At 34.2% G+C, this 13,394-nt stretch overlaps 1 long non-coding RNA gene across 1 annotated transcript in view; it reads right to left on the reverse strand.

The window, feature by feature from the left end:
• LOC107051710 overlaps positions 1-13,394 on the reverse strand; it is a 299,217-nt gene that overhangs the window by 125,046 nt on the left and 160,777 nt on the right. The window contains exons 8-15 of the long non-coding RNA XR_006939094.1: positions 11,984-12,122; positions 9,509-9,659; positions 8,684-9,056; positions 7,991-8,036; positions 6,368-6,505; positions 2,789-2,973; positions 1,579-1,624; positions 1,120-1,249 (exon numbers count right to left, since the gene is read on the reverse strand). This is a non-coding gene — a long non-coding RNA (uncharacterized LOC107051710). The remainder of the gene's footprint in view (positions 1-1,119; positions 1,250-1,578; positions 1,625-2,788; positions 2,974-6,367; positions 6,506-7,990; positions 8,037-8,683; positions 9,057-9,508; positions 9,660-11,983; positions 12,123-13,394) is intronic.

Below are 13,394 nucleotides of genomic sequence, written 5' to 3' on the forward strand. Positions count from 1 at the left end.
ACAGTAAGTTAGTAGGAACCATAGGAGTCTAAAGAACCCTACCAGTGTGATGAAAATAAAATTTTATTTGGGGCAGAATCATTGCAACTGAAATCTAAACAAAAATAAACAGATACGGAGTGTAACTGTTCATGCACATACAAAACACTAAAAACAAAATCATAAAGATATCCGGTTGTCAGGACTCAGCATTAATTTGCTTTCCAATTCCAGCCAATTTGTTATCACAAATGTCCTCTATTAAAACATTTTGTCTGATATAAGGTGAATTAAAACAATCTTTTTATTCTGATGATAGAGATGCACTTAGCAGCATGTAAAATAGTGATTTAATGGATACTTAATGGTCTGAAGCTTTAAATGAACAAATCATAAATAAAAGCTTTCGTAGACTTTTACGCTTTCCCATTTGGATCCTAAAAACACAATTTGCATTCATTATTTAGGGCTGATATATCGTATTTTGCCTCTCAATGACATTCAGTTGCATCACAATGTTCGTCCCCACAGCACACTTGATGTTGTTTTTTTGCCTCTTGAGGAGCTCTTCATTTAAGGTTGTGGTCACAGCCCTCCCAAGCTGAAGATGGGCAGAATTGTTTCAGACTCCTCTGGGCAACTCTGAATTTACTGAAATACCTAGATACTGAGCAATTGCTAGCTATAAATCCATTTCTTCTTCTCCAATTCACTTCATAATTTCAATCTAGGCAGTAGGGGGTGGATTTCCAAATCATCATGTGAAAACTGAGCAAAGAGCCTCGATAAGTAAATCATAGTCTTGCATGCACCAGTTTATTTAAGAGATCAATTTGTTTTTATGACACTAGAAGAAATACCTTAACAGAAATAGGTTTAAAAAAAAGCCACTTTTTTCCTTCTGTAAGTATTTTGTTTGTGTTTTAAAATGATCTTCTATATGTTTTTCACATCTGAGTATTTACTATTGTGTACCAAGCAACCTCAAACTATGACATCTGCATGTCTCACAAAACAAATCAGAAGTAAAACAACATAAAAACCCCAAACCTACTGAAATGAAAACATCAAGATATGTAAGTTCTTAAACACAGCAATATGCATATTCTAAACTGAATTCAAGCACTTCTACTCTACTACCTGGCAATTTATGTCCTGGTCCTCGTTCCTGGGAGAGGGAAGGCAATTCTGTGCTCCCCACCATCCTCAGCTGTGACTTGATAGAAGAGAAGGTTCATGGGAGGTAACTGTGCCAGTCCTTTAAGCACTTCTTAGAAAGAGGAGGAAAAAAGTCACAACAGATTTTATTCAAAGCATTTATAAAAAAAAAAATAGAGTCTTGCCAAAGCACTCACACCTCAGACTGCTTGGTAGTGAAGGCAGAAACACACTGTCCTGTACCCATTCTCACCTGCATATGCAAAGCATGCAGCTGGCCCTTCCTTCAAATCCCCAGGATCAAAGCCTTTGTTCCCATCATTTCTGTCTAATAGAGTACTCTAGAGTCTGTCCAAATAGGGAGACAGATCTGTAGCAACTAAGGCATAGGTGTTTTTCTGTTTTGTTTTAACCAGTAGTTATTCCTTTCTTGTAGTTTACCTGGCAAGCAGCTCAGCAAAACAGCCGGTCACTCACTCCTCAATTCCTGTGGGATGAGGGAGAGAATCAGGGGAAAAATGCATAGAGCTCTTGAGCTGAGATAAAAACACAATTTACCGAGACAGTAGAGAAAAGGAAAATAATAATGGAATTTATAATAATATAATATATATTTACAAAACAAGTGATGTGCAACACAGTCGCTCGGCTCTCAACCAATACCCAGGCAGTCTCTGAGCAGCAGTCATTTCCCTGGCCAGTTCCCCTCATTTTAATGTTTTTTGCTTGTTTGTTTTTCACGTGATGTCATATGATATGGAATATCCCTTTGGCCAGTTTAGGTCAGCTATCCTGTTTCTGTCCCATTTCTGTCCCCTCCTGGCTTACTGTGCCCCTCCAACCCCCTTGCTGGCAGGACACACGAAAAGCTGAAAAACTGACATGTCCTTAGCTCTATACTACACTGTATAGAGACAACTAAAACATCAATGTGTTATCAGCACTGTTTTTCTCCTAATGTCAAATCATAGCATCATACCAGAACCCAAGAAGAAAATTAACTCTGTCTCAGATGCAAACAGAGTCAATCACCTTTTTAAGGGGCCATTTTTATACACAAGTACTGTTATATATGTAATGTAATCCTGCACATTATCCAGTTTCCCTTCTTCCTGTCTCACTGTGGCTTTCAATAAGTAAGTAAGTTGGTGATTGAAACAAACATGCAAGCACCACATAACACACACACGTAGATTACTAGATACATATACTAATTTTGGGTAGAAATATTATTTTTCTTGGAATATAATACTCACCTAAAAATAATTTCTTAGCCAAAATATTCCTGGTTAAAAGCAATAAAGCCAAAAACAATTTAATCATTTGCTCAATATATTTTGAAATTTTAAAATAGAATGTCTTCAACTGTTTTTTCCAGAATAAGTAATGGAAATAATTTTAATACTACAGAAAGAATTTTTACTATTGTTTTTTTTTCCCAGCCACTTGAATTAATTTCCATGTGTTTGTTTGTTTGTTGTTTTTTCACTTCTGAATTACTCCTGAACATCCTGGTTTATCTTTTTATCACAATCTGCTGATAAAGTATTTTCAGATTGTTTCAATGGTGCCACACAGGTGGGATATTTGTTGACCCCATAATATGGTGTGCTTGCATTTTTCCCTCTTGTACTGCATCATTAGAACTTACCTCATTTTTAAATGTGTTGTCATCTCGACGTCATTTCAGTCATTTCTGCCTTCTGCGCAGTTTCCTCCCACTAAGTATCTATGTTTGCAATAATTATCTCCTGACCGATTACTTCTGAAAGTACCATACTGCATTTCCTCCTATTCTCTCTCATGTCCATTTTCAACTTCTTCCATACTGGAAGCCTAACAGGATTACATAAATATCAATATTAGTATCTCAAATGATATGAGAGCTTACATCCTTCTACTTATTATGATTGCTACTATTAGTCAATGATCTTTTCCTCCCACGAGTAACAGGGTTTTCATTTTTTATTTCATGCAAGACTTTATTGCATTTTTGAAACATATAAGTAACATTTTAATGTCATAAAAATGAATGTGAACTTCATCACAAAAAATTGTTTAAGTAAAAAGAGACATGAGAGTAAGAAAAGATTTAAAAATAAGATATTTTTATGCATACTGAGTCTTTCCAGAACAGTTTTCTAGTTGCTTAATATATGTGACACAGTCAAATCTACAGTGTCTTTTTCATCTGCATCAGAACTGTATCATTCCCAATAGAACAAAAATCTTCTTTATAATTTGCCATGTGATGCCTGCTCTTCATCCAGCCAACTTTAGGACTGCTAATACAATCACAGGTAAACCATTATCAGACCTTCAGAAATTCATATGCTTACAGTCTTCATCTTTCTGAAATCTTTCACAGACTTTGGATATTAAAGGAATTGCTCCGTGACAGTCTACAAAGAAATGACTTAAAATTATTGTATAAAAATTGTGTTCAATTTCCTTAATTAAAAAAAAAAATCACTATAAATAGTCTATTAAATGGTCTTTTGGCATTTTTGCTGAATTTATGTATGACAAATACTGGAACAAGCTTAATTAGAGATATTTGTGTGAACTACTGTTAGGGTGCTATCACATGCCAGTTCTGCAAGATACTTTATGAATAGAATTTAATGCTTAAACTTTTTACAATTAAAGGCTAACCACATCCATAATATACGCCTATTTGTGCACAGAGCTCTTTCTTCTTGTGACCAGGTAGTCGAACAAATGTTTTATTCAAAGCACTGAACACACCTTCTAATAACTACAGAGATGAGAAGACACTTCTATATGAGCTTCCCAGAACTCATCACAGGGAGGAGAGCAGCAGAACAAAAATTAAGACTGATCTTCTCTTTCTCTTTTGTAAAACTTAGAGATTCACACAAGAGATTTCAGATCTCTTAAGAGCAGATTCCCTACCTATCACACCATTCTGAGGAATTTACATCAAAGTAAGACAAAATAACACACTTTTTTTTTTGTATTGTTTTCTTTTGTTTTTCCTGTTCTAATGATACAAATATTCCTAAATTAACATAGTGCATACAGTGGCACTCTAATGCTCAACCTATGTTCCACTGAGGAGAGAATTTCACATGATACTGTAGATTGTATAAGTGCTTTTATGCGTAATCATTATTACATGGCCCCTTATCTAAATATCTTACAAGTGTTGTGTTATAACAGAGAGGATTAACTCTAGAAGACCCCAAACTTTCCTTCAGAAATGCTTTTGATTATCTGTGAGTTTTCCTCCAGAACTGCTGCTTTCTCTTTTCCATCTAACTACTTTGCCCTTAATCCCTTCTAACTTTATCAGCCTTCGTTGCCTCTAAGTTTGGATTATTTCAAACTTCAGGTTATATAAAGACTTATTTTACAGCACTGGCCCACTTAAAAACTTTTCAGATTATTTGATGTGTGGCTTTTCTGCATGAAAGTATTGCAGTTGTCACAGTAAATGAACTTTAGATTGAGTAGCATCATGGTGACTGAAGAAAGACAAAGTCCAGTTGTGCCAATATTATGTCCAGTTATTAATTTACTGGACCAATGTCCAGTTATTAATTTACAAGAATATGACTTGAATAGTCTTGCTGAATGATTCACTTTGCACACTATCACTATATTTGGAGTAGTTTATAAGGACCACTGCTATCTCTAAAGTTGATTGTGAGTTACAAGGAAACCCCACTTAAGTAATTATTACATTAACTTTAGACAAGATCCTCTCCAAAACAAATGTTCAACCTTTTTCAGGAGAATTTCACTTGTTAGACTTGGTCTTCTTCCAGCATAGAAAAACATACTTGGGAAATTCTCCCTCTTTCACATAGCACAAATACCTTTTCCAGACATAATCTGCAAAATCCTGCCTTCAGTGGTTTTTTTGGCAACAAATTTTAAAGAACAAAAAAGGTTTGTGTAAGAAAGCTTTTGTATTTGCATCTTTAATATGTCTATTTATCCAAAAATTTTCTGCCAAATGCTATCTGTTCCATGCAAATCTATTTGTAGTTTCTGATGGATAATGACAGAAACAGAAAAAAAATTGTATTCTAGGAAAGATTCAGACACACAAATGATAGAAAGACAAGATAATTTTAAAATGAACAAGAAAAATTAATATAAACATAAGTAGGACATGGCAATGTCAAATATACTAAGTAGCTCATTAAAAGCATGTAAGTCAAGAGGTTTAGAGAATATCAGCAATGATCAATGTATTTACAAATGTCAGTCATAAATTAACTTAAAACAAAAGCTAATGATACAGCTGTTTAAAAGCAGATGATAAAAACTATTCAAAATAGTAAGCATTTACAAATAACTGCTGAAAAATTGATCAGTACAAATATTCTTCACTCGCAGTAAAAAGTCAGTATAGAAAATTACTCTTCAAAGTTATGCATGCGTTTATCAGGGTTTTGTATAATACATTTTTTTTAATATTTGAAAAAAACCTTTAAGGTATTTACAGATTTTGATTGACAATTTCTCACACTAATTTTAAGATTAATTTTTAAGTCTTTATTTATAATACTTACTAATCCCATAACTAGTGTAAATGAAGTCGCAAATTATTTTGAACTGAAGACAGAAACTGAAATATCTTTTAAATATATATTAATTAGTCCATTATAATCAACAATTCAATCACACCTACTGTTTCTCCATTTGGCTTTCTGAAATGATCATAAAGGAAAACTTAAAACTTATTTGAAAAATTGCTGATTACCATTTAAAGACAGCAAAAAAGTCTGTAAGAAGTTATATTATCTTGCTCCCATCTCTTTGTAAAGAGTAAGTCTAGAGATGGTGACAAAATAAATTCAAGTCACTCACAGTTAAAATAGACAACTGAAGAAAGACGAGTATGCCCTGGTTCTTTCTGCTGGAACAGATTGTTTATTAACTAAATGAATTTACAGTGCACTTAAGTTTTTGCATATAGTAGACATTATGAATGACTCTGAGACTCCTTTTTACACAGGTGAACAATTAGATATCTGAATATAAAGCTCTCCCAAGGTTTTATTAGTATTTTTGTTAGTGCATTGTCAGAAAGACAACCATTCTTTTGTAGAATACTAAAAACTGCACTTAGATTAAAAGTGAGAATGAGCAAAGCAAATAGCAACAGAAACACTAAACTGGATTTGATTTATTTCAGGTGTTGTATAATCAGACAAAGTATTTGGGATCACACTTCTTGTGTACCTTCTTCAAGTACCTTCTTCAAGAAGCCTGCACAGCACGCACTTCTGTTTTTATCTGCTAGTGTTATAAAACACCATCCGACAACCATTAAGCTTGATTTTTCATAAGTATTATTGATAGCACCGTTATTGAATGATTACCTCCTGCAGACCTGGAATAAATGAACATGATGAAACTTGCAGACAAGCCATGACTGAAGTTTTTCATGAGACTTATACAAAACAGACCCTTAGCAGTGAGAAGATGCCCTTAGTAGAAATTTTGGGAATATTTTTTTATTCATGACATGCTGCAAGTCCTTGAAATTTCCCAGAAACTTCTGAAGCTCCAGTCATCTTCACCAGTTACAGCAATACTCATTATTTTTTAAGGTTAAAAATGAAAATATATGTATATATATTTACATAACAATCTTTTGCCTCCTTAGAAGAGGTTCTGCAGATAAACTTAGAGAAAAAAGCAACAATTCTCAAATTTAATCACATATTTTCCCATGAATAACACTGCCTAATAAATCTTCCTTAACAATGAGCTAATGAGATATGGTAATTGATGTGGCAGTTTTGCTAGTAACAATCAAAAAGTATGACCTAGGACAAGGTAGTAAAAAAAGAACAAGTTATAAATAGCAGAAAACAATATTTCACAAACATGTCTATACCACTCCTCAGACATCGTGATTAAACAAGGCACTACCTTTTTTAAAAAAGAATTTTTATGAGATTTATGAGTTAGTACTAAACACGTCAGCCCTTCAGTCAGTTGACAGTTCAAAAGCTTAAACCTTTTTTTAGAAAAAGTGGATTTTTAATCCAACATTATTAGAAATTTGAAAGAATAATAGATGGGTTTATGCCACTGAATTCCTTAATTAAATGAATCTAATCTACCTGTGTCAAATCACATGTTATTTGTGACACAACATATTCAACACAGAGTTTTTAGGTTTGAGTAATATATATACTACAATTAATCCTACGTGATCAATATTAAATAAATAAATAAATAATCAATACTTACAGTTTGTCGACAGATTTCTTCTATTACATCCTTTTGCAAATCAGTTGTTTGTCTGTTTTGTTCTATTTTGTCACAAAATGCCTGCCAATCTTAGTGAAATAATTCATAATTCTATCACCAGGATCACAATGTTTACTTTCTGAGCCTCAAACCCAAACCACTAATGTCAGTGAAAGGTTTTTATTGACTGCAGTGGATTGCAGAACAAGCACTACCCAGGATGACTTGAAAATTGCTTTTGATGTTCTCTGTCTTTTTCACTTCAGCTACTTGAGTGATCATAGTCATAGAATGTTTAGCCTAATTTGTTACTGATTAAGAAGTGGATTTTTCAGAGAATATCTTGAAAAGCGTTCTTTCTTGTGTCTGTTTCTAAGAATCAAATCTTTCTCTGCTTTTGTTGCTTTTTGAGATCCATTGGATCTCTCCCACACCTTCACAGAGTGGATCTTACTGGAAGATCCTGAGGTATCTGAAGTTCCTATGCTACACTGAGTTAAGCTGTTAAACTAAATTGAAGGTACCATTTAAGGCATTTGTTGTTCCAATTTACTGGGAAAAGTTACTGAATTAAAGTGAAGCAGTATATACTTCCAATGTATAGAGATAAACCTACCTCAGAAGGCTGACCAAATATCTTCAGAATCATTACACTATAACACCTAGGAGTAGAAGAAAACAATTTTAGGTCACTGCAAACAACATATTCCCTTGCTCAGTTGAGAAGAAATATTGTGTTCACACAGTACTGTTACTCTTCTCTTTCTCTTTCTCTTGAGTCACATGTCTAGTTAGCATAAGGTAATTAAAGAGCAGTGGCAGGCATGCTTGGAGGATTTCAAGAAAATGGTAAATGCACTGAGGGACTTGGTTTAGTAGGCATAGCGTAACAGGTTGATAGTTGGACTAGATAATCTTAGTGGACTCTTCCAACCTTAATGATTCTGTACTTACAGGTGAAGAGCAGTCAGGACAAATGAACAGAACAGACAGTTTTCCTGCAGTCATTGCTGAGGAATGTAGATGTTGACATTTTTCCTTGTTATCTCTAAAATCAAAATTTTAGCAAGAAGATGTGCACACAAAATGATTTTTAGCTTTCCCAGTGAATAAATTAATTGTAATTGCACTTTATAAAACTAATGGGAAATGAGTGAGATTATTTTGGATCCTGCTGTTTGTTGCCTGTGTAAAGATGATAGATATTGCATCTTGGGGTGCCAAGGCTTTGTAGCAACAAGCAATTATGCATTCCTGCCTGCTCTGCACCTGTGATAATACCTCTTCCAAAGCTATTAAACATACGTACATCTGTGTCCAGAGAGAGTACCGCATGCTTGGGTTTGATAGATGAGAGCCAAAGTCTTTACTTTTTTTTCTCTTCGGTTGATAGTGGTATTATAAGTAGCTATTTCCTTTGCTCATTTTTCTTCAGAAGGATTGGTTTTCTCAAGTTGGACTTAGTATGAATTGCTTGGCCTGAAAGTGCTCTCACAAGTGACATTAAAATGAATTTTTAAAGTAGAGATTCTCACAGATATTATGGGTGTGTGAATGCTACCCATGAAAAAGTAACACGCTTCTTGTGTCAGTCAAGAGAAACCACACTCAGGCGGAATTTTCTGCTTGCATTCAAAACCAAATCAGTTTGTGGCTGTGGTGTGCTATCAGTTCCTTCTCACCTGGAAGTTTTAGAAAGGAAAAACCATATTGATTTCATAATTTACTGAGGATTTATTGAGGGGGAAAAAAAAAAAGAAAACAATGATTAAAGCTGAAATCTTTCAGCCCTTCCTGTCATTCATTTTGAGATTGGTCCTAAGCATTTTGTCATGAGTTTCTTCAATGCTCTCAGAATTCACTTGGTCTCTTTGTATGCCTTAATTTGCATATGGCAAAACTGTATCACACAGTCACAGAAAGACCAGGAAAAACTAGCATATTCTTTTAAGAGACTAGGTCAACCTAGAATCTCTACCATGAACGTCTAACATCGCCACACTCCTTCAGAGTAGGACAGCAGGATACTACTAGTAGTTCACGTGTCCTTGATTTCAGTTCCAATAAAAGCAGAGCATTTGATCTCAGCCACATGGTATGAGTATGCCCAAGTACTTCCCCTACAGCTACTTACCAAAAGTCCCAGTTCCATTTCCAGAAGGCTGCTACAAAACCCACCGGGAGCAATGGCTTTCAGTGGAGCATTTGAATCAGGCACCTGGATTGAAAATATGCAAATGCTACTTGTCCTCTTTAGTCATCCAGCCCACCATGTCAGATTTAGTCTGAAACAGAAGAAAACACATGCACTATTAAAAATCCTATGCATACCAGAAGCATCTCTTCAAAAAATTAAAAATGTATGATGCTGTATTCTTTAGAAGACTTGAAAATAAGTGTTACAATAATGAAATATTAATATTTAAAGCGGAGAACCAAAACCTCAGAAAATAATAAATCACCTTACAACTTAGCCACTAAAATTTACCATTCTGTGTTTTTTGGACTAAATGGGCTGACATACAAAATGAAAACCTGTAAGGACTTTCATTTCAATTCCTGATACCTAAAATACTTAGTTAAGCTTTGATCCAGCTATGACAAAGCGTGATATTTTAACTTTTAATGTTCACCTTTAGTGAAAAATTTACTCAATGTGCAAACTATTAACAGAAATTCTTTCTGTTCCCCTAGGCTAGCCCGAGAGAAAAAAGTCTCATACAACAAGTATACCAATACAGTAGATACGAAAACAAAGCAAGGTGAAGCTCTGAGAAAAGTTTATGAGCAGAACTTTAGCAGCAGAATGACATATCTGACAGTCTCAGTAGCACTGTATATGAAAGAGGCCAGAAAGTTCAAGAGTAATGAGAAAGCTATGCCTATTAAGATGAAGAGGCAAAAGTGACAAAGGCAAGTGGAAAATGGCATCAGGATTAGGCAAAAAAATACAACAATTAAGATTTGAAGAGAAAGAGGTTATGGTAGCTATTGGCCTGATTCAGCATGATAGGGAAAAAATAATCATCATACAGCAAAAGTTTGGATTGAAAGGAAAAAAAAAAAAAAGAAAATTCTAGAAATTTACAGCAATATACATCCTGAAAAAAAAATAGAAGAGGTGACAGGAATATAAAGAATACTTCAATACTGCAGCCTTTCGGAAGGTAATAGCTGTTGTTAGAACTGTCATCTATAAACCAGTCAAAAGACAGATGTACTTGAAATGTCTTGCCCAATAAAGATCCCACATGTCACTCAAAACGATCAGACTATTTATTACAGAATTTGTAATGGAAACATGAAAGAAGGCATGGAACGATATAACAGAGACAGATGGACTGTTTTCTACATATGTCATTTAATATGAATCAGTGACTAGAATTGATTAACACAGTTGCTGCTATAATGGATTAAACACATTCAAAGCACTAGGTAGTAGGTGATAATTAAAATGCAAAGCACATGGCTTCAAAAACTAAAATATTCTCCTGATAACAGCTAGCAAAATCTATTAAAAATAAATAAAATAGACCTCCATTTTTGCAGAATAAAGGTTGTTCCACTGACAGATCCATGGAAAGATGAAAATATCAGCGTTATATTCATATTACTTACTGTTGCTTCTTCACCCAACTCTGCTTGTTTCCTTAGCACTTCCTACAATATACCTGATGTAGGCACATATACCTGAGTATTGCTTCCCATCAAGGAAAGTCCTCAAAAAGGCAGCACTCAGCTGCTGGAGATGCTGCTGCTATCACAGTTTTCCCCAAGTACCAGCTAGCACATCTTTATCCTTCCATTGCATTGCATGTAAGTTATCTGTCAAAGCAACTCTAATTCAGTAGCATTCTATCATATGTAATGCTTGTAGGATGAATTCACCAAATAGTATTTATTATACTGAAAAAGATCAGAGAGTTTTTCTCACATTCTCTTTCGTCATTGTCGTTCACACTGTTTGGAGAAGCCAGCTCTGGTGAGTAATTATTTGTGGTATTTCCAAGAGTTATCTGGAAGACAATTTTTTTTATGTACAAGCAGACAGAACTTGTCTGGAAGAAAAGTTATACATTGTTACTTGCTCTTAAAAGAGCAAGATGTTAATAATTTTAGGATGGGAAAAACTGCAAAAAAAAAAAAAAAAAAAAAAAAGGAATACAATGACCTCATTGTACAAATTTCATTTCTGTTTTATTCTAAAATATGGAAATCTAAGTATAATGAGTGTCAATTGAAGAAATTTCATCTTGAAGCATTTTTTTAAATTGCTTTAATTATTTTAAGTAACTAAAAACCAGAATACAGATTTCCCTAAGAATGTCATATTGGCATAAATGTGGTAAAAAGTACACTTGTGCTTAAAGGATTTTACAAGACAATTCTCCCGTGCTCCTTTGCGAAGTGCAACTTGATTCTGTCGGTTGGTTCCATGATTTAAGTTGAAGTTTACTCATGGCTTATATTCATATTATTGTCTGTCTTCCCAGCTACAGCAACAGGAAATATCATGAATACACCATGAAATTAACCATGTAAGTAATAAAACAAAAATATCAATCACTCTTGCACTCTGCAGTCACAATAGCATAATATTACAACTAACCTGAATTGTGTTGTTTGACAATGGAAAGAATATTCAGGAAAACCAGGTCTTTTTTTTTTTTTTCCTCTCCTTCCTCCCCTAGTATTTTATGGTGTCTTAATGAATCCTTTCAGCAATATTTATATAACAAGACACAAAGCTAAAAAGAGAAAAACAAATAGTTTCAATCAAAAATTCCAGCAGGAGGTTTGAGAAAGAAAAATTTCAAACCTTCATAATTTACCTTGAGGAGATATATCTTCTGACAGTAAGAAAAGTAATTCTACTTTCGTGCACACAACATTCTGAAAGAAATACTAACTTAATGCATAATCTCAGTCTTTTGAAAAACAGGTGTGCATCTGTATATATATAAATTTCCCTCCAGTTCACATAAGCTGAGGTACTGGCCTTTTTCTTTAAACCTAGTTGCTTAGCAACTAGGAAAGATAGAGCATTTTTAGAAAATAAGTCCTGATTGTTTAACAACGGTTTTAAGATTTTAAATTGTGGGGATTTTTGGTTGCTGGGACTCAGTTACACAAATTTTAACGAGAAAGTCATACTTCCACTGAAATCAAGGGAAAAATTTTCACTCAGTTTGGTAGGTAGAACTTCCTGTTTATTGCTTTTCCTGTTTCTTTTTGTTCTAAAGCCAGCACTGAGCATGATATATAGACTATTTCCCTGAGCGCAAAAGGTGCTGAATGTGTTCACCAACTTCAATTACACCTTCTCTGAAAATGATTCTTTCATGAGTACTTATGAGAAATGACAAATGACATTCATAATTTGCCATGTCACTGGAGCACTAATCAAATTAGACTTACTACCTTTGCAATCACAAGTGGGTCTTCATGTTTTATATCTGAACACAATTTGAGTCAAGTTAGCTTGCCAGAACATTGCCTCTATCCTCATAAAAGTATATGACAGTTATAACAAGCATATTGGGAGTAGGCAGGTGCAGCACAGTACAGACACAGGAAGTCTAATGAAAATATAAACCAGACTGTTATCCTCACTACAAGCTGTATTTCTATTAGCGATTCAGAAAAATATCAATGGTAATCAATTAAGAGTGATTTGGATAAGACATTCTGCAGGTGTAGGAGATTAATTATAATCATGTTAGCTTACTGATTGGTTAATTCTGTGTGTTTATTTAGCCAGTATAATATGCCTTGCCTCTAACATTAAGTCTGTTTTATATTTCCTACTGTGTGGATTGAGAAAGACAAAATGCTACAAAAATTTTGTTTTGCCTAATGAAAAGGCGTATGCTTTAGTGCTTACAAATCGTGATTCAAAAACCAGGACTGAAAGTAGCCTGAGAAACACACTGTTTACTGTTTGATTAAAACACTTAAATAAGTCATGAACTGCTAAGAATAATAAGTAGGTGCTCAACACATAATTTCTTATCCAATTA

This window comes from Gallus gallus, chromosome 4 (assembly GCF_016699485.2).
Source record: "Gallus gallus isolate bGalGal1 chromosome 4, bGalGal1.mat.broiler.GRCg7b, whole genome shotgun sequence".
NCBI classification, from domain to species: domain Eukaryota; kingdom Metazoa; phylum Chordata; class Aves; order Galliformes; family Phasianidae; genus Gallus; species Gallus gallus.